The following is a 26,319-nucleotide window of genomic DNA, read 5'->3' as shown; positions in this document are numbered from 1 at the left end:
CAAAAATATTTATCTTATTATCTTTATCATATCTCACTTTTGCAAGTGGCCTTGAAGGGATTGACAACCCCTTTATCGCGTTGGTTGCAAGGTTCTTGATTGTTTGTGCAGGTACTAGGCGATTTGCGTGTAGTCTCCTACTGGATTGATACCTTGGTTCTCAAAAACTGAGGGGAAATACTTACGCTACTTTGCTGCATCACCCTTTCCTCTTCAAGGGAAAACCAACGCATGCTCAAGAGGTAGCATCCTATATATGAATCTGTACCTCTCGACCATTTCAAGACTCCTCATCATGTCTGTGATCTCATCCGGGACTCCGAACAACATTCGGTCACCAAATCACATAACTCATATAATACAAATCGTCATCGAACGTTAAGCATGCGGACCCTACGGGTTCAAGAACTATGTAGACATGACCGAGACACCTCTCTGGTCAATAACCAACAGTGGAACCTGGATGCTCGTATTGGTTCCCACATATTCTACGAACATCTTTATCGGTCGTACCGTAAGGACAATACACGTTATTCCCTTTGTGATCGGTATGTTACTTGCCCGAGCTTCGATCGTCGGTATCTTCATACCTAGTTCAATCTTGTTACCGGCAAGTCTCTTTACTCGTTCTGTAATACATCATCCCGCAACTAACTCATTAGTCACATTGCTTGCAAGGCATATTATGATGCGCATTACCAAGAGGGCCCAAAGATACCTCTCCGATACTCTGAATGACAAATCCTAATCTCGATCTATGCCAATCCAACAAACACCTTCAGAGATACCTGTAGAGGATCTTTATAATCACCCAGTTATGTTGTGACGTTTGATAGCACGCACGGTATTCCTCTGATATCAGAGAGTTGCATAATCTCATAGTCAAAGGAATATGTATATGACATGAAGAAAGCAATAGCAATAAAACTTAACGATCAATATGCTAAGCTAATGGATGGGTCTTGTCCATCACATCATTCTCCTAATGATGTGATCTTGTTCATCAAATGACAACACATGTCTATGGTTAGGAAACTTAACCATCTTTGATTAACGAGCTAGTCTAGTAGAGGCTTACTAGGGACACGGTGTTTTGTCTATGTATCCACACATGTATCAAGTTTCCGGTTAATACAATTCTAGCATGAATAATAAGCATTTATCATGATGTAAGTAAATATAAAATAACAACTTTGTTATTGCCTCTAGGGCATATTTCCTTCGAACATACCCTGCAAAAACAAGTTAGACATCCGCTACTTTGTTGTTGCAAGTTTTACGTGGCTGCTATGGGCTTCTAGCAAGAACCGTTCTTACCTACGCACAAAACCACAACAGTGTTTCATCAAGTTTGTTGTTTTAACCTTCTTCAAGGACCGGCTGTAGTCAAATTCGATTTAACTAAAGTAGGAGAAACAGACACCCGCCAGCCACCTTTATGCAAAACTAGTTGCATGTCTGTCGTTGGAACCGGTCTCATGTGCGTGGACATGTAAGGTTGGTCCGGGCCGCTTCATCCCACAATACCGCCGAATCAAAATAAGACATTGGTGATAAGCAGTATGACTATCACTGCCCACAACTCTTTGTGTTCTACTTGTGCATATCATCTACGCATAGACCTGGCTCATGATGCCACTGTTGGGAATCATTGTATGGAAAACAAAAAAAAAATCTACGCACACGCAATGATCTATCCATGGAGATGCCTAGCGACGAGGGGGAGAGTGTGTCTACCTACCCACATAGACCGTAAGCGGAAGCGTTTCACAACGCGGTTGATGTAGTCAAACTTCTTCTCACGTCAACCGATCAAGTACCGAACGCACGGCACCTCCGCGTTCTGCACAGTTCAGCTCGGTGACGTCCCTCGCCTTCTTGATCCAGCAAGTCGTCGAGGTACTAGATGAGTTCCGTCATCACGATGGCATGGTGACGGTGATGGTGAAGTGATCCTTGCAGGGCCTCGCCTAAGCACTACGAAAATATGACCAGGGGTGTAAACGGTGAGGGGGGCGCACACGGCTAACAAGATCTGGTGTGTGCTAGGCGCCGCCTTCCAACATATATATAGGTGGGAGGGGGAGGGGAGAGTCCAAGGGGCACCCCAAGTAGGACAGGAGATACCTCTCCGATACTCGGAGTGACAAATCCTAATCTCGATCTATGCCAACTCAACAAACACCTTCGGAGATACCTGTAGAGCATCTTTATAATCACCCAGTTACGTTGTGACGTTTGATAGCACACAAGGCATTCCTCCCGTATCCGGGAGTTGCATAATCTCATAGTCAAAGGAATATGTATTTGACATGAAGAAAGCAATAGCAATAAAACTGAACGATCATTATGCTAAGCTAACGAATGGGTCTTGTCCATCACATCATTCTCCTAATGATGTGATCCCGTTATCAAATGACAACTTATGTCCATGGTTAGGAAACCTTAACCATCTTTGGTCAACGAGCTAGTCTAGTAGAGGCTCACAAGGGACACGGTGTTTGTTTATGTATTCACACATGTATTAAGGTTCCCCATCAATACAATTCTAGCATGAATAATAAACCTTTATCATGAATAAGGAAATATAAAATAACAACTTATTATTGCCTCTAGGGCATATTTCCTTCATTAGGTTCAACTATAAAATAAGTCGTCTAGATATCCAACTAGGTGGACAACTTATATGACAAGCTCAACAACAAGAACTACAAGCTAGAGATCAGTAAACACAATGATACAAGCTTGCATAACGAAAGTAAAGGGTAGAAGTAACTGCAAGTGGAGATGAGGATGTGTTGTTGAAATTCCCTCTTAGGGGGGGGGGGGCTATGTCTCCGTTTGAGGAGTGCGGAGGCACGATGCACCCCAAGCACCGCAATGTCTCACCCTATTCTCCTCAGGCCCTCGCACAATGCAAGCTGTTGTGAATCCACTAGCGGTACCCTTGAAGGTAGCAACCCAAATCTTTACAAACAAGTTTGGGGCAATCTCCACAACTAAATTGGAGGTTCCCAACACCACCACAGAGCTTCACCACAATGGAATGTAGCTCCAAGATGATCTCTTCTGTCTATGGTGCCCAAACATCCAAGAGTAAGAAGATCCACAATAGAATGTATGGGGAATCAAATTTACTTTATTGGAAGTATAGATCTAGGTTTCCTCTCTCAGTCCCTAGCAAATAAACAAGTTTGGTTGGCTCGAAAAGGAGATTGGGCACTAAGAAGAAGAGAGGGATGCGAGAGGTAGGTGGGAAAGGAAGAACCCCCTCCTTTTATAGTCCCTCACAAATCCAACCGTTATGATGTCTTTTTTCACTGAGCGGTACAACCGCTCCAGAGTGCGGAACAAGTGCTCAAGACCAGTCGAGTGGCCCAAACCAGATAGAGCGGTACAACCGCTAGCCAGGACGATTGTACAGGCTATTGTAACCGCAGGAGAACCTCCCAAAACCACTACTAAGCCCGAGAAGAATAGGCCCCGAGCGGTGGTAGCCGCGGTACATGGAGCGGTTGTACTGCTCAAGTCTAGAGCGGTACAACCGCTTGTGTACGCGATACAACTGCCTGGGAGAGCAGCTGATGTCCATCCCCACAAGGGAGTGGTACAACCACTACCTCGAGTGGTACAACCGGGTGTGAAGAAAAAGCAACACTTGGTAGATTTGAGAACTCTCCTCGAAAACGGATAGGAAGCTTGTGTGGGTGTAATATGTTTTTGTGCACGTGATTTGATTCCACTCATACCTTTCAATGCAGACCCTATCTTAATTGTACGGATTTACTATGAACAAAGAAATAAAAGCTTCGAACATGCCATCTTTCCTCTTTCCCTTCTAGAGGGGTACCTAACTATATTGTGCCATATAGATATGTTTATATAGCTCAAGCACATGGTTAGTCCACAAATTGCATTGTCGTCAAGAGCATAACACACTTAATACAGGAAATGACCTTTCAACCTCCCCCTTTTTGGTGATTGATGACAACACAATGATTTGCAAAAAGATATTATGATAAAGCACAAGTAGTCTAGAATATGTAGACATGCTCCCCCTAGATGTATGCACTATTTGTATTTTGCTTTTGGAATGCAAAATGCACACAACTAGGATCAACACCTAGACCAACAACCTATTTTAAATGATAACAAGTATACACTAAGCATGCATTTGCAACAACATGTGGTGGGGAAACTGTAAAGGAAACATAAAAGATCATAGCTCCACAAACATGAGTATAATGACATGAATTTAAAATAAAGATAATTGGGATCGCATGTCTCACACCACGCTTAAGATAAATAAAGTCTCCCAGCAAAATAAGTTCACAAACCAAATCAAATAAGTTTTAACTAACAAAGAGTTCACAAGCATAAATGAAGAACATAAATGCGAGCTTATGACTCCCACCCATGCAAATCCCAACGAGAACCTAATAGAACTATGTCCTCCTTTGGCATCAGGATACCAAAAAGGGAAAGAGCGATGCTAAGGACCCCGATGATCAATCCTCATCCTCGCACTCCTCCTCAGACTCCTCTGCATCCTCGTCCTCATCAGTGTCGTGACACTAGAACACTAGAGTGCACTCACGCTCAAGAAAAACTGTGCAGGAGCCAGATGCATCATCATCGTCCTCATCGGTCCAGCGACTGTAAGTGAAAATCCACTTCTCCTTAGGTGTGATGCTCTTCTCAGAGCCACTGTCAACACACGGCTTCATGGTCTTCGTCATAGCAATCTAGCGATGACGAGCAAGCTTCTCATTCTTGTGCGCCTCATACATCATGTGGTGGATGCCAACATGAAGAAAAAAAAGTCTTCTTCAGCTTCTCCTGCAGCCTGATAGCCCAGCTGGGCTTCTCCCTAGTAGGTAGCTCAAAGTCGGAGGTACTTAGTGAGCAAACCACCTCCTCCTCATTAGCAGGTACAAGGGGCTCAATGATGGTGCAAAATACCATCAGTTCCCTCAGTAGGGGTCCAAGCGCAGTTGGAAGTCTCAGATCAGAGATCGCACAAAGTTTTTACCCAGGTTCGGGTCTCTGAAGAGTAACACCCTACATCCTACTTGCTTTGATTATTCCTGGTGAAGGGATACCTCGTGCGAGGGGTTACAATGGTGTATGATATTACTACCGAGAGTTTTGTATCTGGGAATAGATGGATATGAAGTGATGGGTGTCGGTGCTAAAATCGGTGGATCTTGGATAGGGGGTCCCGAGCTGTACAAATGTACACAGGGAGACGATAGTAACAATGGACACAGTGAGATGATGTTTACCCAAGTTTGGGCCCTCTCGAAGCGGTAAAGCCTATGTCCTGCTTTGATTATATTGATGTGATGGAGTATCGAGTACAAGATGATCTACCTCAAGATTGTATGATTGTGTTCTAAACCCTAAGGCTATCATGTCCCTAGAGACTAAACCCTCCAACTTATATATGCACCAAGGGTACCCAGGTTATACATATGGTCGGTTGTCGATATGACAATTACAGAGCAATCCTTGAAGTACACTCCAAGTCTTTGGAGGTTTCCATCTTGGTCACACTGGGGTTGACAACTTCGGTAGTCCTTTCTTCTAGTGGACGGCGGGCCATCAGCCTGACCCATGGACTCTCGAACGTACAGGTAGTACCCTTAGTCCTGGACATCGTCAGTAGCCCCTGAACTGGTATTCGAAGCCGAGGACTGCATCACCCTTCCCGGATCAAATTCTTCAGCTTGGCAGGTGAGTTCCTTCTTTAACAACTTGTACCCGCATCCAAAGTCTTTAATTGGCTTACAAATTACCGGGTCAACTTTTACAGTAGACTACACCGACCATAAATTTACAACCTTATCCTCGACAGGGGAGGTACAAAATCCCTCTTTTACAAAGGTATTTACCCACATCCGAGGTCTCTTAGTCAACTTAGTCTTGAAGACTCGCCTCATAGGCATGACTCGCGAGTGGGTTCAAACCCTGACAACTTTACTGAACCACCACCACCCATCGTGGGATAGAGTCAGTTATCATGAAAACGTTTCGTGGCTCAAGGCTTCCTCTCATTGTCATGTCTCATCAATACAGAGATCATGCCCCGATTTTTAAGTGATATATCAACAAGTTGATCTACCAATGTGCGTACAGTACAAAAAAAAGACACTTCCGTGATGATACGTGTTTGTCACAGTAGGTCACGTTTTCTGTCATGCATGTACATCCATGACAAATTTATGACAGAATCAAGATAGTCATACCTGTGGTGTCGTAGAAGTGTTCCATGACATTACGAAAATTATCATCACAGAAGTGTCCACTTCCATCACAATAAATCGCGCGTCATAAAAGTGCTTTCGTCAAGGGTGACCGACACGTGGCATCCACCGTAATGGGACACCGTTAAGCTATCAGGTATGGTTTTGGATCCGATAACCCGTTAACAACTCGGACCAATGGGACTTTTCCACATGTAAAATTCTCATTGGTCGGAGGAAACACGTGTCGGCTCAACGTTCGGACAAATGTCATCCACTCATTGGACAGGAGGCGCCTATGATACGTCGACATGTGGCACGGCCCAACAGAGGCCCATTCCGGTGAAGAGGCCGGGCCTGTCAAAATAAGCAGGCCGGCCCATTAGCGGCCTACTTGAGTCAGGCCCATACAAGTTACACAGAATCTGCCCATCAAAGGCCCATTCTAGATTCGACAATTTCCAGCCCATCGTTAGTTTAAGCCCGTTAACAGCCCGTTACATTTTTGGACCCAATTGCGGGCCAAGCTTCTTTCGGCCTGTTAGCAACCCATCATTAGTTCCAGCCCGTTAATGGCCCAGAACATCTTTCGGCCTTTTCTCGGCCCATTCTGCAGTTGGGCCAATTCTAGCCCGCTGTGACTTTAGGCCTGTCCTCGGCCCATTCGGTAAATGGGCCAACTCTTAGCCCATTTTGTCTCTCGGCCTGTTAAGGGCCCGCACAACAGTTGGGCCTTTGACTTTAGGTCCATTAGGGGCCCACGTTTCATAGGGCATCATTTCAGCCCAACGCGACTTTCGGCCTGTTAAAAGCCCAGTTTGCAAATTGGGCCTCCTCTGGCCCATAACACTTTCGGCCTCTTACTGGCCCGTAAAGTAAAAGGGCCGAGACAAAATTGGCATTTATTTCGGCCTGCTAAAGGCCCGCAGGACATTTCCATTTATACGGCCCTGTCAAGCTTTAGCCCTCTTGACGGCCTGCTAAGAGCCGTTGTTACGGTGGGCCCATTTGGGATCCACTTAATATTATTTTGACCAGCCCAATTAAGGCCCGCTTTGACTGCACATGTTTGTTCGTTTGTATGGCGTCCAGGAAATGTTTGGGCATGTTGGCCCCTGTTTCAACGATATAGCATATTCAACAAATATCCTACTCTATACTATCGCCTCTAAAAAACATACACTATACAATAAAAAGCATAGAAACGTAGAATAATCCTACACTATACAATAAAGAAATTACAGCCGAATATACCCACTGGGCATTATAGTTCGGCACCAGTGATTATAAAGTGTACACAAACAGCAAATTACATACACTGGACAAATAAAGCTCATATATCATGGACACGCATCAACAGAACTTACCATTTGAACTATAATCTCTTTAGAAAAAAGGATTGGCCGGATTCAGATAGCACAAATTTCAGTCTGCAAAATCTCCAATTCTTCGTGGTTACCTCAGTGTCTTGTTTCATTTTTTTGACTCCTGCATCTAATACCTGCATGTCCAGTCTCAACTTGTTGATTGTACGTTGAGAATCATGTACATGTTGTCTTGCCACTTCTAGTTGATGCTCGAGAACATCAGCACATTCCAATTCCAATCCATAATCATTCGGAAATGGCCATGCCGCACTGCTCGCAGATCTTTGTGTTGATGTCACTTCATCCTGAAATGTTTCTGTAAGTACACATGACTAGGGCAAAAATATAGTTACAATAGTGAAGCGAGCAAGACAGACTATTTTGTACATGGCAAAACAGGAGTAACAATAATGTTACACGTCATGAAGCATAAGCGGGTGATATTTTAAAAATTATAAAAAAGGTAGTCTGTGCAGCCTGCATACAGAAATCTCTCTTATCTCACCAGAGGAGCATGATGTTGGGGCCCAATCCAAAACACAGACAAGTTACAAATTTAGACAGCACATTGTGTATAAGTAAGCAAGCAGTTGGCCATTTTGTAGCTCAATTAAAGTATTAGGGAGCATAATGAACAGCAGAGGGATTCATACAAACCTACTACAGCAAGCAAAACTATGCAATCATTAGCCTAGTATAAACTAGATTGTGAGCCTCATGCAATAATAGTTGGTTAATAGACTTCAAAGCTTCAGGCACACTTCGCCAGAGTAATTAAATGGTAAGGCCTTTAATTATGTCAACTAATAGTTATACAAGTACCCAACATCAGGCATCATTGTTTGGGCATCTCATTAACTGAGGACAAATAAAGCAATTGAAAAGACCAAATTAACTATGCCTAAAACAAACAAGGAATTGAACTGTTGAGTTGGATACAGTGACTTACCTTAACTGGTTGAATAGGCTCAGCGCAGCTCCTACTTCTCTTGCAAGGCTCCTTCCTAACATCTTGTACATGGAAATCCTCAATCTTATCTTCATTGCACCCCCTCTGCAAGGTGACACAAACTAGTTACTCATCTCCTTGGAAGATAAATATGCATACTTTACAGTCTTTGAACAACACAAAAGGATGAGATTATAACAAAACAATACCACATAACGAAACATGCCACATCTCTTGCACTTGCACACAATGAAATGAGCATTTACTATGTCTGCACTATGTAAAAACTAGGCATACCTTCGAACTGGATCTCCAGGTACTCTTGGAGAGCCTACTTTAGTGTACAGCCAAACCTTTATGTCACCTATGAGTTAGACAAGGCCCCACTACAGCAGCCCTTAGTGTTTAAATCGTTGACAAGCTCTGTTAGAGTGTTAGGTCAAGAACAGCAAGTAATCAAAGCAAATAGTCCTAGTATGGCTGGCTGATGCAAACAACAATTGAACAGATGTGTGAGCAAATCTTACATATCAAGAAAAGAAGCAAAGAATGAGGCTTAAAGACCATCACTTGACTGACCAGATTTAAGGGGCATTTAAACATCATGTGCAACGTATGAACTAACATAAACATTGCATATTCCAGATTCTACAATGGAATGCACATGTATTAGGTTATGCCATGTATGATGATGCCTAAATGTACACTATAGCAGGCATGAGTGATTCATCATTGCACGCACAATTGAATTGCAGGTTAAGGGCTAGTTCGATTCCGCCTTTTCAGGGCTTATTGTCAAAATAAGCCATAAAAGATGTAAAGAAGTCATTTTTGAGTTATGGGCTTGGGCTTAACTTATTTAGCTTTGGAGGGGGGTGTTTCGGGTAGAAGCTCACTAAAAATTGAAGGGAAGGGGAATAGTGAAATGACTATGTTGTCTGCCTATATTACACTCAAAATGCAACTGCTCACACCCGCGTCACACCTGACCCTCAAGTAAAAACAAACACGAAAGCGTTCATTGCCTTGCCCGCTTGCATCTCCTCTCCCATTTCCCTCTACCTCGATCCCCTGCCTGCAGCCCTAGGGTTCCTCCAGTGAGCCGTCGCCTCTGGTCCCATCTGGCCTGGTCCTCGACAATGCTCTGTCCAGCTAGGCTACATGGCCGGTAGGTAGGGGCAAATCTCCCTGGCTGCTCCTCCCTCTGGCGCCGCCCCTCATTCTCATGGTCTCCAGCAGCTGCTCCACTATGGTCCGTCCAACGCACAACTCCGGCGGGCGCCACACAACTACGGCTGATGCCACACTGCAGCAGAAGGCACCTTATTCCCCCTCCCCTCCTCCTAGGCCATGGCCTTGAGGTGCTATTGAAGGATGAGCTCATCCAACAAGGTGAGGATCTCCTCTGATTTTTTGCCAAATTTTCATTCTGATCCACTATACGATGAATTGCTATGAGCTGCTCCTGCTGCTGCTATATGATGCATTGCTATGAGCTACTCCTGCTACTGCTATATGATGAATTGCTATGAGCTGCTGCTGCTATATGATAAATTGCTATGAGCTGCTGCTGCTATATGATGAGTTGCTATAAGTTGCTCTTGCTGCTGCTGTATGATGAATTGCTATGAGCTGCTCCTGCTGCTGCTATATGATGAATTGCTATGAGCTGCTCCTGCTGCTGCTATATGATGAATTGCTATGAGCTGCTGCTGGTATATGATGAATTGCACACTGTTGTTGCTGCTGCTACTGTATGATGAGTTGCTATGAGCTGCTGCTGCTATATGATGCTTTCAGGTGGTGCTGCTATATGATAATAACCAGCCACTTGGACCATCGAGTTTCAATAAATAATTTTTCTTCATTTAAATGTGCGTCATGTGTTCTTCATTTAAATTAGGCAATGGGATCTCTATGGAAGACATTGACCAAAGTAAGTTGTGCCAAGTAGATGGTCTCTTTGTATTTGCATTTTGAACAAATAGTGATGGTCTGTTTTCCTATCATATTAATTACTACACCGGGTTCAATTTGTGATGTTTGCAGGTCAAATTATTTTTCATATGGGTAGCAAAATGAAAAGATATAATGCAATCTAGACGTTTCACTGATCATACCAAAGATAAGCTGAAAAGAAAGGCAATGAAAAGAACTGGTTGGCTTATTACCTGGAGCTTATATTCACAGGTGCTTACTTTCTTAGGATAACTCGTAATAATTGTCCCTAAGAAACTTGGCCAATAGAACTGACATACAAATAACATGTCACGATGATTGCAATGGAGGAGTGACCTACCATAGCACACTGTGTAGGCTCACCGCTGCCTCTCCTTTTTTGCGATGTTCCATGAAATTGCCACATACATCTTGTACTTTTTCATTGTGTAACCCTATCTGCAAGTTGACACGGCTAATTTCAGACATCTCTACATGTCGGTGGGAAACGACACCTATGGGATCACAACAATCCCTACTACGGTTGCCGGGGCGCAGTGTTGCAAGAAGAGCAGGATTAGTAATCAGCACAAGGATCGTTTACCCAGGTTCGGGCCGCGAGGATGCGTAAAACCCTAGTCCTGCTTTTGTGGATGTATTGAGTGTTCTTGAGCCTTTGAACTAGCTACGGTGGCTGAGTAGTTCCAAAGAGCTGAATCCTTCTCCAGTACGCCATGGGCCTCCTTTTATAGTCGAAAGGGGCTGCCACAGTGGCACACAGGAGGTGGAAAGGCATACAGTGCTACGAGCTTATCGCTCGTATTACAGGACAAGACGCATTTAATGCATCGCTTAGGTGTCCCCTTACTTTATTGGGGACGGGAACGAGGCCCGTCCCGTCCGTCACCGCTCCTCCTTGCTTTGACACGCGCCCTGGTCAGCGATGCATGCGGCGCCACGTAGGCAGGCAGGCAGCTGAGGTGGCGCGGTGGCAAAGTCTTCATGAAGATCTGCATGCCGCCGCGCAGGCACTTGCTGATCTGGCCTGGGAGCTGCATGTTGCCATGCAGGTGCCAGCCCAGCTGGTTGGGCTGGCAGCTGCATGCAAATGGCGGTGGAGACTTGGCAGGTGCGGGCCTGGCAGTGGCCCTGCTGATGTCCTCGGCAAGGGTATTGCTGGGGGGGCCGGCAAGGGTCTTGTGGCTCTCCTCGGCAAGGATCCTGCCGAGGATCGTTGTCTTCCAATCCTCATCTGATCTTGAGTATTCCTTGTCTTCACAAAGATCTGCATGCCACCATGGAGGTGCCTCCCGAGCCGTGGCCCAACGTGGTTGATGGTGTTGGAGACCATGGGCTCAAGGGTGGCATGCTCCGCTGGTGCGGGGCGAGCTGCCCCAGCAAGGGTCTTGCCGGGGCCGCTGAGGCTGCCCGGCAAGGGTCTTGCCGGGGGAAACTACTCCGTCCCTCTGCTTCGTTGTGGTCTTGGCCTTGGCGTTGCTCTGGCTGTCTTCGGCTTTGGTTTTACCTCGGTTCACCTCCCCTGGCTTGTTTGGTGCGGCCGTGGGCGCGGCTCCGACTGTCCGTGCACAGGTAAAGGGGTACAAAGGTGCGCCCCTTCTTTTGTACACCGAAAGGAGCCCCCGGGCCTGGGCCACACATAAGCGCGACACGTTGTTGGGCCAGGCCCAAAACGGTGCGCGGGCAGGCGGGGCAGTTTTTACCGCGGTAAAACTTTTCGCGCACTGTGCTTCTCCACAACCCGCGTTGAATGCGTGACGTGGGCGGCATGCGTGGGGTGGTTCCTGCATGCATGCGTCACATCGTGGTAAAGAGGTGGCTCACGCCTTCCCCGTAAAAAGAGGGAGGCGTGGAGGCGCGGCTCATTTACTGGATGGACTCGGGTCGCAGTCTTTAAGGCGCCCACGCCCCCTGATCACGGGGCGGGGAACGGTCGCCTCACCCGTCCTTTCGACCCTGCACGCTCGCCACGCGTCCTTCATGCAGGTGGCGAGCTATGGAGGCAAGAAATCGGGTCGTCGCTGGTTGGGGCAGCTGGTCGGTCCCGATTCCCTGTGCCCCCGATGGCTGGATTGGCTGAGCGGGGCGGCCGAGCCCCGACCGCGCCCCTTTATAAGGAGAGGGAAGGGGGGATGGCACTCCACACTCTTCTATCTTCTATCTCGTCCGGCTTCTGCTTCTTCCTCTCATCTGCCATGGAGAAGGGGAATCCCGGTCCCTCGACGGTGGCGGCGAGGGTCGCCGCTCAACAGCGTGTCCCTCCTCCTCCTGAGCCTGCGGTGGCGGAGCCGGCCGCGAGGGGAAGGGGGAGGGGGCGAGGCCGTGGGCGAGGTCGTGGCAGAGGTCGTGGTGCCCGGGGAAGAGGAGGACGGGGCGGTGCGCCAGCCTCGCCCCCGCCAATGATGCCTTTCCCGATGGAGGGCCACGTTGGAGACCAGCCTCGCGAATTCTTTATCAGGCTGCGCCGGCCTCCGCGTCGTCGTCTTCGTCTTCCCGCCCCGTTTGCTTGGGAGATGGAGCGTGACTCGCCCCAGACCCTCAGATTGCACATGAGGGGCTGCGGGAATGGGGGCACGCGGGTCGATTGTGTACCCCAAAATCTTGACCTTGTTTTATTAATTAAAATTTTGCCAGGAAATTAATTTTTTTTTGTTTTCTGGGTTTATCTTTTGATTTCAGAACCCCCTTTATCTCTTTAATATTGTGGGTTTTACCTCAAGTGGAAATTTTCCAAAAGGATTATTGGACTTGTGTACTCCCTCTATAAAACAATCCTTTATCAGTGGATTTAATTTGCATTATTCCTTTTCCTGAGCTTTATTCTTTTAAAATGATTTTTTTCATGAATTTGGAGCCTCTGTTGCACTGCAACCATTTGATTAATGTGTTTAAAATTTTCACCAAGATTTGGGGATGTCATGTGATGTTTCCACATCACTTTTATGCAAAAATATCTTTTATTTATTGGAGATTTTGAGCTCTACATCAACTTTTCAAATCTAGTCCAGTAGGTATTTCTGCACTACAACCTATTTAAATATTCTTTTAAAAATTCTTCCTAGTGTTTGGAGATGTCAGTAGATGCACATGATTCAACTTCATGCAAAAACCCAGTGTTGTTCTTTGAAGTATTTGAGTGTATCAACCTCATTTTCATTCTGGTCCAGCTTAGTGATTCGTACTGCAACCCTAAATTATCTTGCTCCAGTAACCCTAAGCTTTTTCCTACTTTTTGACCACCCTGTAGAACCCTTAAGTCCAGTAGAGTGGACCCATTGGAGGATTTTAGGTGCTTGCAATAAGGCCTTTTTCTTTCAGTCCAAAACTGGAGTTTTGCAAAACTTGCACTAGCAAGTTTCTGGTTTTGCCCTAATGATCTTGCCATCATCACCTACATCTAGAGAGACCCTGATCTGGAGATTTTGGCCACTCCAAGAGTTGCCTAAATGCACTTAGCATTTTGTCGAACACTTGGTGTGCACAGTCAGTTTTGACATGAGTTTTAGTTTGCACTGTGTACTTAATCCACTGACCCAGCAACCTTGTCCACTAAGATCCTAGCTACTCCTAACCGAGGTCTGCTAGTTGCCAGCCTCACCCAAGCCCTATGGCATGCTTTGGCATTTGGCCGAACAGTTGGCGTGCACGCTCTGGGCGCGCCCAGAGCGCACGTTTTGCACGCGCGCGCACCGAGCCGCCGCGTCGCACTGCCGCCCTCGCCGCGTCCCGCCCCTGGCCCTTGCTCGCCTGCAGAGCCACGCCCTGCCCTCGCCCACTCGCCAAAACCCTCCAGGCCACCCTGGCGCCCTACAGCACCGCCGTCAGGGCTCCCTTGGCGGCACGCCGGCGTCGGCAGTGGGCTCCTGCCATGGACGGCGCCGCCCAAGCCACCCGCGCGCGCCAGCTGCCCCCTGGAACAGCCCGAGCTCATCCACAAGCTCGTCGGCACGCGCTCGTCGCCGCCACGTCGCCCTGGAGCTACAGAACGACGGTCGCCGGCGTTCTTATCCACGGCCGCCGCGGGACCGACCTCGAGCGCCTATTTAAGGGGACCCCGAGCTCAACCTAGCACTCAGGCAACCTCGTTCTATCCCCCTAGTGCCCCAACACCCAGCAATCGACGTCGGGAAGCTTTCTTCCCCGTCTCCGGCCAGTTCGGCCGCCGCCACGCTCCGGTTCAACCCGCCGCAGTCATAGCCTTCCTCGGCCATCTAGTACCACCATACCACTCCCCTCGACCTCGCGGAGCCGCCCAGCCTCTCAAACTCGACCAAGGACCACCGTAGCTCGAAACCCCCAAACCACCCGAAGCCCCCTCCGCCGCGGAGCTCGCCGCCGGCGACTCCTTCCACCACCGTCGACCCAACGACCACCGGGGGGACCGCCCCGGTCTGGCGGGTCCATCCCTGCCCTTAGGTGCCCTCGAGGAGCCGCCGTTCGCCGGCGTCGATCGCCGGAGTCCCGCCTCCGCTCGGGCAGGGAAAGAGGAGGGAGGAACGACTGGTCAAACCTGACCAGTGGGCCCCCTGGACCCACTGTCAGCGACCCAGCCCCGCCGACGTGTGTTTTAAGTGGAAGCGTATTTTGCAAAATACGTTTTCGCTATACAGAAAGCGTAAGCCCCCCCGAAACGTTTTCTTTTTCAGTTTTATTTTTAATCAGAACTTTGACTGGCTATATCTTTTTAAATAAAACTACAAATGAGTTGATTCTTTTTTCTACCTCTCTCAAATTTCATCTAGTTTATTTTAAGATTTATTTCAAAAATATTTATTACAACTTTTTGTACTATTTTTGAAATATGTGTTATTTGAATATTTTTCAAAATAGGAAATGGAGAGAGAAGAAAACTTTCAAAAAGTTTTGGAATGCACACTTCCTCTCCACAGCCTGAAGGCAAGCATTCTAAACTCTGGCATAATATTTTTGGGTGTTGTTGATACGGTTACAACACCACCTTGGCTTGGAGCATACGTTATTTTGTGTGACGATAAAATCATACGCATGAGTGCACAGTGGAGATTCTTTGCTGTTAGAAATGGATATGCTGGTGATAGTGACCATCCTCGTGAGCTTCTCATGCATGCTGGAAGGAAGCCGGGAAAGTCGTGGTCTTGGGTAGACACGAGCTTGTCCCTAGTTCCTCGTCGAGACGAGTGTGTCCGGTATGGCATGATGAGATATGATGAGTGGTTTTTCTGTCTGTTGGTTGAAGTATTTTGGTTATGCTAAGCATACAGGGAATACATGAAGCCCCTGAGTCGACCGTAGATCGAGTCTTGTTCCAGTATACCCCCATACTTGTTTCGTACTACCACTTGTCCCTGCCGCAGGTAGGGTCCGGTTCAGTAAGTTGTCAACCCCTTTCTAGCACACACTGTACAGAGAGGCCATGGTGGAAGATACCGGATGCATCCCGTAGGCATGCCACCTGGTCCGGGGGCATGGGTGTTTCCGGTTGGGACCGAGAGGGGGGCACCCCTTAGAGCGCGCGATATAAATTTGATCCCATGCTACGTCGAGGTTGTAGCCTCCCCACTTAGAGTTTTGCTTGACAGGTGTCGTGGGTGATTCCAGACACCGGTAAGTTAAGCTGGTGTGTGCGGGTCAGGTGTGTTTTCAATTAAAAGACCGTAGGCGGAATTAGTCCCGATGGACTAAATAAATCCGTTACTCGTGAGTAAGAGTACACCCTCTGCAGAGGTTAAATCTATTCGGATAGCCTTGTCCATGGGAAAGGACTACAGTCTGAGATGGGTTTAGTGACGGACTTCAGATGGAGAACGGCTAAACTAGATCATTGATTATGACCGGTGACATATGAGGATTATGATTATTATTATTGTGGACTAACCATTTACAATATTTGAATTATTGAGTATCCTTGGGACGGTTCTACCTCCTGGATACTCACTGCGATTATTTATTCGTTATAAACCCTTTAAGTGGTGTCGCTCAGACGCCCGACTGTGGCATGCTTGTTATTTTCTTTTATTCATAAGCCCTTTAAGTGGTGTCGCTCAGACGCCCGACTGAGGCATGATTTATCTTAGTATCCTTTCGAGGCGTCGCTTCAGACACTCGATCGGTGCATTCTATAACCCTACTCCCGTAATTGCATATTCATAGTTTACCCGCATGCGTGCATCATGGATTTCGTATATTTCATGACAGACGTTATGATCATAGAATATTCCGGAGCAGGATTACCCCTTATTATATTATACCCGTGCTTTTAATGTGTGCGAGTACATTCAAACGTACTCACTGGCTTGTCCCTGGCTATTGTCTTGGCCAGATTCCTTGCTTGGAGAGAGCATTGCGATGAAAGCCCCGGAACCTACGCAATGATGATAGCAGCCTCGCGAAGATAGGAGTTGTCCTGGTCAGCTGTTCCTGCGGGAAATGGAGTCCCATAGACGCAGATGAACCACAAACCGCTTCCGCCATCAACCACTAGAAACCAAGTGTTGTACTCATAGGCCACAATGGTCTTGTACTGCATACTTTGTACTTTGCTTGGAATTTCTGTATCAAGTTGGTGCCTCATCAGCTAACAGTAATCCTGGGGCTGGTGAGCACAAGGGCCATTTTCTGGAGATTTAATATCCTAAAAATCCGGTCCTGACAAACTTGGTATCAGAGCCAGGCTGACCATTGGCTAATCCTATCTTAGCCAGGTCAATAAACCTAGGTTAACCAGCCCACCAGACCTTAACCTAACCCCGGCCAAGCTTCTCGCGTAAGATAGCCACACAGTGACCCCGACGCTTTTGGCAGTCGGTGCCCAACCTATCAGCCTAGCCTGTCAATCACGCGCCAGTGACCGACGCCTAATATGTCTCATTCGCAGGCGTGCGAAGGAAGATCCCGTCCCCTTTTTCTATAAAAAGGGCACGCTAGCCTCAACACAGCAACACAGCCTCTTTCCCAGACCAAGCCATGATGCCTGGCCCCATTGTTCACAATGAGACCACAGCCACCAACCTTGGAGGTTTTGTGACCGTGCTCGCAAATCTCACCCACCGTGCCTATGCATTAGAAGAGCCCCCAGAATATGTTGTGTACCAAGGACTCATGAGCGGTGAGAGCCGTCAATTCTGGGCCACTGTACACATCTATGGTAGGGGTATATCGCCAGAACGCCCCTACAGGTTCACTGGAAGGACAACTTCCTTTGAGCCACAAGCCATCCAGCTAGCAGCTCGAGAAGCTATAGTTCAACTCCGGCACTTGTCGCCCAGAGTTAACTGTCGCTCGTTCTACTACTACCCCAGTCGTGACGGGTATGGAAGACCGCCCCAGGTTGCCAACGGAGATCACGAGAAAGATCCTGCACTATTGCATCTGGTGCGCTATGTAAGCGCGCTAGAGCAACTGTTCGATCAAATCACCCTTGATCTTATCGCAGCTCGTGGAGAACTGGTTCGCCGAGCCCCGGCGAGAGGAGAAGTGGAGCCCGACGCCGACAACCCAGTCATGCTGTTCGGACACCCGATCGAGCCCTTGCGGTCTGCCCCAGCCATCGGCCAAAATGCTTTGGTGTCCGCAGAAGCGCTTCGTCGCCTTTTGGGAACACGCTCCAATGGGATTGTGGCCAACAACCCCCGCGATGGCCATCATCGCTACCCCGACCCTGCAGCCCCTCAACCTCATCCGGCTAATCCCGACGGTGAAACCCGTGGAGAAACCTTGGCGTCCACAAGGCCAGCCCACTTAGACATTAACGAAGTAAACTAAGTCGCTCGAGTAGTAACGAGCCTTAATATTTCTACGCCTTGTAATTGTGCGATCCTGTATCACCATTATTAAATGATGTCTGCTTGTGCAACCCTATTTTGGAATAGTAGCCATGCATAAGTACGTCAGTGTGCAGTTGCTTTTTTTTTAATTCCAGGCGCAGCTACCAAAACCACCCCGACGACACCCACAGTAATGCGTCACTTTGTGGGATATGTGTATCTGTGGCATTGACCCCGACCCCCATAGAACAGAACCAACAACTAGTTACCACGGTAATTAACCCAGCCCCAGTGCTATAAAAGGCCACCTCGTGACCTTGCCAAGCCCCCTCACCTTGTGCACAACCCGCACAGCCATTTCTTTGCCATGCCGACCCCCAGCATTTATCTGAGGACTCCAGACGCAACCCCCGGTAGTTTTGTTAAATTATTGTGGGACTTTACCTGCAGTACCATGAGTGCCATCCATCCACCCCAGTACGAGTTGCTCAAATCAAGGATCACCCCATCCACCTCGAAATATTGGGCAGTGGTGCACATTCCTCCCGCAAACCCAAACCAAGACCCAACGGAAGTCTCCTTCGTGGGGAAATCCATGCCGACTCCGCATATGGCCATAGAAGCTGCTGCGTACGAAGCGCTCGCTCGTCTTCGATTCGCGGACCCTATGCTAGCGAACGAGGATATTATTATTTTCCGAGTCATGCAGCACCCGGAGGAGTAGCGTCTTTTCCCGGTGGGCGAATTGAGAGAGATCCAGTACTGGCCAACCTTGCCCAGTATGTTATCGCTCAGGAGCGTTTGACTCAGCGGGTAATGGGTTATCTCCAGAGCCTCGCTGACTTAAATCCTCAGATCGCTATTGGCAGACCACTGAGGCCTGACCAGGAGAGACGCGTTCATCGACTGGTCAACCCGCTTCCCCCGATAGAAGAAGAGTGCGCCCCAGTACCAGAGACATTTTCTCATGACCATGTCCTTTTGCCTATTTTATTGTAGACGTCACCGCTACGTTTATTATTCCAGTATTTATTTATGTGTTGTAACTTGTACGTGGTATCCAAAATTTGTGCGACGGATCAAAAATTTTGGTTCCAATTATGGGAGCAGTTTTACTGCTGTTAATTTGGATTTAACTAATTTTCACTCGCGATAGATTTTCGTAGTGAGATCTCTTTCCCTGAGTTGCTGCAGCATGTGCCTCTTCACGACGTAGATTTTTATTCACGCAGCAGCAGACTCACAACCACAACCACTCGACCTCATGTGCTAATTAAAAATCCTCGTACACATTTTGCACCTAACTGATCACACCCGAGGACACCACAGTCTCAGTAAGAGAGATTTGTGAGTAATCATTCGGGCGCGAGTTCCCCGAGCACACCGACAGCAATTAGCACTCGATGCCGCACCTAATCCTCGTGATCGCCACCACCGCGAAGAGCTAACACTCGAGCAGCAGCATCACGACGATCATCCAGGATCATTGCGCACAGGAGCATGGAGAACCCCAGCAACGTCGCCAAACCTCCACACACCAGGACCACGTACCAGTCCGGCATCACCTCCGCCATTAGAGCCTCGTCTCGAGCTCCTACGAACAGCAATGGAGGAGAAGGAAGGAGAAGTGGAAGCAAGACCAGGTGTGAGAAAGAAGAAAGGAGCACCGCGATCATTTTATAGCTCAAGATCGGCGTACGGTGGGCGAGTCCACCAGCGCCACTCGTCGCTCGATCGCCGGTGTTCGGAGGCGAGTCCGCGAGCAGTGCCGACAGTGCACTGGCCCGCGAGGTGAGTGCATGCTGCACCGTCAGCTAGCACGCCGCGCACTACCACAGTACGGCCTAGATGCCCTACGCGCTAGCTGTCGCCGGTGGAGGAAGCGCGGGAGAGCACGCGAGAGAGAAGAGAGAGCCAGAGGTAGAAGAAGAGGCCGACAGTGGGCCCCGGGTCCACCTGTCAGCCAGAGAGAACACTGTGCTCTCAGGTACGACCAGCGTATTTCAGTAATTTAGAATTTATTCTAAATTTACTGTATCCAACGTAGAAATATCTCGTTTTCCTCAACCATGGATTTTTCCACGCAACGCCAGTATACCACTATAGTTTTACACCACTTATTGCCCCTCACTGTAGCTACATATTATTGCATAGTAGAATGATTTCTTTTGGTAAGAGCGATGTTTGTTCCAAACAGCTTTTAACAAATCTCGAGGACGAGATTTTTTTCTTAAGGGGGTTAGTGTTGTGACACCCCAAAATCTTGACCTTGTTTTATTAATTAAAATTTTGCCAGGAAATTAAATTTTTTTGTTTTCTGGGTTTATCTTTTGATTTCAGAACCCCCTTTATCTCTTTAATATTGTGGGTTTTACCTCAAGTGGAAATTTTCCAAAAGGATTATTGGACTTGTATACTCTCTCTATAAAACAATCCTTTATCAGTGGATTTAATTTGCATTATTGCTTTTCCTGAGCTTTATTCTTTTAAAATGATTTTTTTCATGAATTTGGAGTCTCTGTTGCAATGCAACCATTTGATTAATGCATTTAAAATTTTCACCAAGATTTGGGGATGTCATGTGATGTTTCCACATCACTTTTATGCAAAAATATCTTTTATTTATTGGAGATTTTGAGCTCTACATCAACTTTTCAAATCTGGTCCAGTAGGTATTTTTGCACTACAACCTATTTAAATATTCTTTTAAAAATTCTTCCTAGTGTTTGGAGATGTCAGTAGATGCACATGATTCAACTTCATGCAAAAACCCAGTGTTGTTCTTTGAAGTATTTGAGTGTATCAACCTCATTTTCATTCTGGTCCAGCTTAGTGATTTGTACTGCAACCCTAAATTATCTTGCTCGAGTAACCCTGAGCTTTTTCCTACTTTTTGACCACCCTGCGGAACCCTTAAGTCCAGGAGAGTGGACCCATTGGAGGATTTTAGGTGCTTGCAATAAGGCCTTTTTCTTTCTGTCCAAAACTGGAGTTTTGCAAAACTTGCACTAGCAAGTTTCTAGTTTTGCCCTAATGATCTTGCCATCATCACCTACATCTAGAGAGACCCTGATCTGGAGATTTTGGCCACTCCAAGAGTTGCCTAAATGCACTTAGCATTCTGTCGAACACTTGGTGTGCACAGTCAGTTTTGACATGAGTTTTAGTTTGCACTGTGTACTTAATCCACTGACCCAGCAACCTTGTCCACTAAGATCCTAGCTACTCCTAACCGAGGTCTGCTAGTTGCCAGCCTCACCCAAGCCCTATGGCACGCTTTGGCATTTGGCCGAACAGTTGGCGTGCACGCTCTGGGCGCGCCCAGAGCGCACGTTTTGCATGCGCGCGCACCGAGCCACCGCGTCGCACTGCCGCCCTCGCCGCGTCCCGCCCCTGGCCCTTGCTCGCCTGTAGAGCCACGCCCTGCCCTCGCCCACTTGCCAAAACCCTCCAGGCCACCCTGGCGCCCTACAGCGCCGCCGTCAGGTCTCCCTTGGCGGCACGCCGGCGTCGGCAGTGGGCTCCTGCCATGGAGGGCGCCGCCCAAGCCACCCGCGCGCGCCAACTGCCCCCTGGAACAGCCCGAGCTCATCCACAAGCTCGTCGGCACGCGCTCGTCGCCGCCACGTCGCCCTGGAGCTACAGAACGACGGTCGCCGGCGTTCTTATCCACGGCCGCCGCGGGACTGACCTCGAGCGCCTATTTAAGGGGACCCCGAGCTCAACCTAGCACTCAGGCAACCTCGTTCTATCCCCCTAGTGCCCCAACACCCAGCAATCGACATCGGGAAGCTTTCTTCCCCGTCTCCGGCCAGTTCGGCCGCCGCCACGCTCCGGTTCAACCCGCCGCAGTCATAGCCTTCCTCGGCCATCCAGTACCACCATACCACTCCCCTCGACCTCACGGAGCCGCCCAGCCTCTCAAACTCGACCAAGGACCATCGTAGCTCGAAACCCCCAAACCACCCGAAGCCCCCTCCGCCGCGGAGCTCGCCGCCGGCGACTCCTTCCACCACCGTCGACCCAACGACCACCGGGGGGACCGCCCCGGTTTGGCGGGTCCATCCCTGCCCTCAGGTGCCCTCGAGGAGCCGCCGTTCGCCGGCGTCGATCGCCGGAGTCCCGCCTCCGCTCGGGCAGGGAAAGAGGAGGGAGGAATGACTGGTCAAACCTGACCAGTGGGCCCCCTGGACCCACTGTCAGCGACCCAGCCCCGCTGACGTGTGTTTTAAGTGGAGGCATATTTCGCAAAATACGTTTTCGCTATACAGAAAGCGTAAGCCCCCCCGAAACGTTTTCTTTTTCAGTTTTATTTTTAATCAGAACTTTGACTAAACTTTGACTGGCTATATCTTTTTAAATAAAACTCCAAATGAGTTGATTCTTTTTTCTACCTCTCTCAAATTTCATCTAGTTTATTTTAAGATTTATTTCAAAAATATTTATTACAACTTTTTGTACTGTTTTTGAAATATGTGTTATTTGAATATTTTTCAAAATAGGAAATGGAGAGAGAAGAAAACTTTCAAAAAGTTTTGGAATGCACACTTCCTCTCCACAGCCTGAAGGCAAGCATTCTAAACTCTGGCATAATATTTTTGGGTGTTGTTGATACGGTTACAACACCACCTTGGCTTGGAGCATACATTATTTTGTGTGACGATAAAATCATACGCATGAGTGCACAGTGGAGATTCTTTGCTGTTAGAAATGGATATGCTGGTGATAGTGACCATCCTCGTGAGCTTCTCATGCATGCCGGAAGGAAGCCGGGAAAGTCGTGGTCTTGGGTAGACACGAGCTTGTCCCTAGTTCCTTGTCAAGACGAGTGTGTCCGGTATGGCATGATGAGATACGGTGAGTGGTTTTTCTGTCTGTTGGTTGAAGTATTTTGGTTATGCTAAGCATACAAGGAATACATGAACCCCCTGAGTCGACCGTAGATCGAGTCTTATTCCAGTATACCCCCATACTTGTTTCGTACTACCACTTGTCCCTGCCGCGGGTAGGGTCCGGTTCAGTAAGTTGTCAACCCCTTTCTAGCACACACCGTACAGAGAGGCCATGGTGGAAGATACCGGATGCATCCCGTAGGCATGCCACCTGGTCCGGGGGCATGGGTGTTTCCGGTTGGGACCGAGAGGGGGGCACCCCTTAGAGCGCGCGATATAAATTTGATCCCATGCTACGTCGAGGTTGTAGCCTCCCCACTTAGAGTTTTGCTTGACAGGTGTCGTGGGTGATTCCAGACACCGGTAAGTTAAGCTGGTGTGTGCGGGTCAGGTGTGTTTTCAATTAAAAGACCGTAGGCGGAATTAGTCCCGATGGACTAAATAAATCCGTTACTCGTGAGTAAGAGTACACCCTCTGCAGAGGTTAAATCTATTCGGATAGCCTTGTCCATGGGAAAGGACTACAGTCTGAGATGGGTTTAGTGACGGTCTTCGGGTGGAGAAACGGCTAAACTAGATCATTGATTATGACCGGTGACATATGAGGATTATGATTATTATTATTGTGGACTAACCATTTACAATATTTGAATTATTGAGTATCCTTGGGACGGTTCTACCTCCTGGATACTCACTGCGATTATTTATTCGTTATAAACCCTTTAAGTGGTGTCGCTCAGACGCCCGACTGTGGCATGCTTGTTATTTTCTTTTATTCATAAGCCCTTTAAGTGGTGTCGCTCAGACGCCCGACTGAGGCATGATTTATCTTAGTATCCTTTCGAGGCGTCGCTTCAGACACTCGATCGGTGCATTCTATAACCCTACTCCCGTAATTGCATATTCATAGTTTACCCGCATGCGTGCATCATGGATTTCGTATATTTCATGACAGACGTTATGATCATAGAATATTCCGGAGCAGGATTATCCCTTATTATATTATACCCGTGCTCTTAATGTGTGCGAGTACATTACGTACTCGCTGGCTTGTCCCTGGCTATTGTCTTGGCCAGATTCCTTGCTTGGAGAGAGCATTGCGATGACAGCCCCGGAACCTACGCAATGATGATAGCAGCCTCGCGAAGATAGGAGTTATCCTGGTCAGTTGTTCCTGTGGGAAATGGAGTCCCATAGACGCAGATGAACCACAAACCGCTTCCGCCATCAACCACTAGAAACCAAGTGTTGTACTCATAGGCCACAATGGTCTTGTACTGCATACTTTGTACTTTGCTTGGAATTTCTTTATCAAGTTGGTGCCTCATCAGCTAACAGTAATCCTGGGGCTGGTGAGCACAAGGCCCATTTTCTGGAGATTTAATATCCCGAAAATCCGGTCCTGACATCGATGTCAACTTCCCGGTTCCTCGGGTCATGTACCTCCGTCGTGGATGGAAGACGTTCGCTCGCATCCACAGCTTGACGGTGGGGCTCGTCCTCTACTTCAAATTAATGGAGGACGGCCTGCTCTCCATCAAGGTCTTCGGGGATTTTGGAACTCGCCTGAAGTGCTGCGTGGAGAGCTCCTCTGACAGAGATTCCGACGATGGAAACTCTTCCTCGAGCGAAAGTGACGAGGAGGACAGCGGGGCAGATGACGGGGACGAGTCCGACTAGGTGTCGGACGCCCCGCGCCTGGGCGGGTGCGGCAGCAGCATCTGCACCTGGCCGCTCCTCCGGTGGAGTTTTGCCTGGGGAGGGGCCAGCTCCTTGAACTTCTCGGGGCCGTCTCCTTGGGCGGCTGGCGTCGGGGGGCTGCGGAAGAGGAAGAGGACGGGTGGCAAGGCCGTCAACTCGGATTACGCGGATACCGACGCCTTCGTCGTGTGTTCGGCGACCTGCCGCCTCGTCTTCCAGCTACTTTCCCGGCACCGTCATCACCGGCCCATCCGTGGGCGGCAACCGAGGTGTTCTCTTGGTGCTTTCTGCTGCTCGTAGTGCGCCTAGGTGCCCCTTTTGCCCTTCCGCCTCCTTGACCTGCCTCCTGAGGAGAGGGACAAGAAAGGGATCACGGGCACCTCATCTCTTTTTTAATCTGTAAGCCTTCGGGCCTTGTTAAATTTAAAGCTTGTAATCCCCCTTGTTCATGTTTTTCTTTCCGTACGAACTGTACCTGTATGGGACGTTTTTAATGAAAAGGGTGCTTGTCGGGTTCTCCGTGCGTGAGCGAGGCCCATGCCAAGGATGAATCCTTGTTATTTTCATAATAAACGTTATCGCCCGGCAATAGGCCTTGCCGTTTCTCTTCTTCGGCCGACCGTTCTCGCGCCTTTGGCGGAGGCAGGGGCGAAGTAGAGTTAGGCTCCTCGTTCATTTCTTCGCCACCGCAACTACTACCAAATTCCGACCCAGGAAGTAACTCTCGGGTACAGGGAAAAAGGGAGTACGGTGGTTTTAAGACATAAACGAGGCTTCACATGTCCCAGTTCCATACGAAAACGTGCAGCAGGGGGATGGAAAACTTATCTGAATCCGCAGCCCCCGGCAACCTTGGCTCGCCGTGGTTGGATCCTTACATCTTCAGCCCTCGGCAGCCTTGCCTTGCCGGGGTCGGAGCGTCAGTTCGTTCTCCTTTTCCCAAGTGGCTCAGCAGAAGTGCCCTGCGAACCAAAGAAAACAGAAAAGATGCACACCCGACCTCTAGGCTAGGGGTTAGTCGCCGCTAAGCACTATCAACCCTAACCGAGGAAGAGACTCAACCTAGCATGCATGCTATAACTTAGGGTACCAGCGCTTCGTTTATTTATGCTCAGGGTCTGCGCCTGGCTTTGTACAGAGGGTTACATGCCTTGCCGGCAAAGCTTGTACAAAAGGTGGCTTGCCGGGGAGGCGGCAAGCCGCGCCTTATGGGTAAAACTTGCGAAGATGCTCGATGTTCCAGGAATTACTCACTGGGACAGCATCTTCGGTCTCCAGGCGGACTGTGCCGGGCCTGGTGACTCGTATTACCCGATAAGGGCCTTCCCACTTCGGCGTCAACTTGTTGGTATTCTTGGCCGACTGAACGCGCCGAAGAACAAGGTCGCCTTCCTCAAAGCTTCGGGCATGAACCTTGCGGCTATGGTAGCGGCGCAAGGCTTGCTGGTAGCGTGCTGCTCTCACAGC

Source organism: Aegilops tauschii, chromosome 3 (genome assembly GCF_002575655.3).
Source record: "Aegilops tauschii subsp. strangulata cultivar AL8/78 chromosome 3, Aet v6.0, whole genome shotgun sequence".
NCBI lineage: Eukaryota > Viridiplantae > Streptophyta > Magnoliopsida > Poales > Poaceae > Aegilops > Aegilops tauschii.
This window is presented reverse-complemented; position numbering follows the sequence as displayed.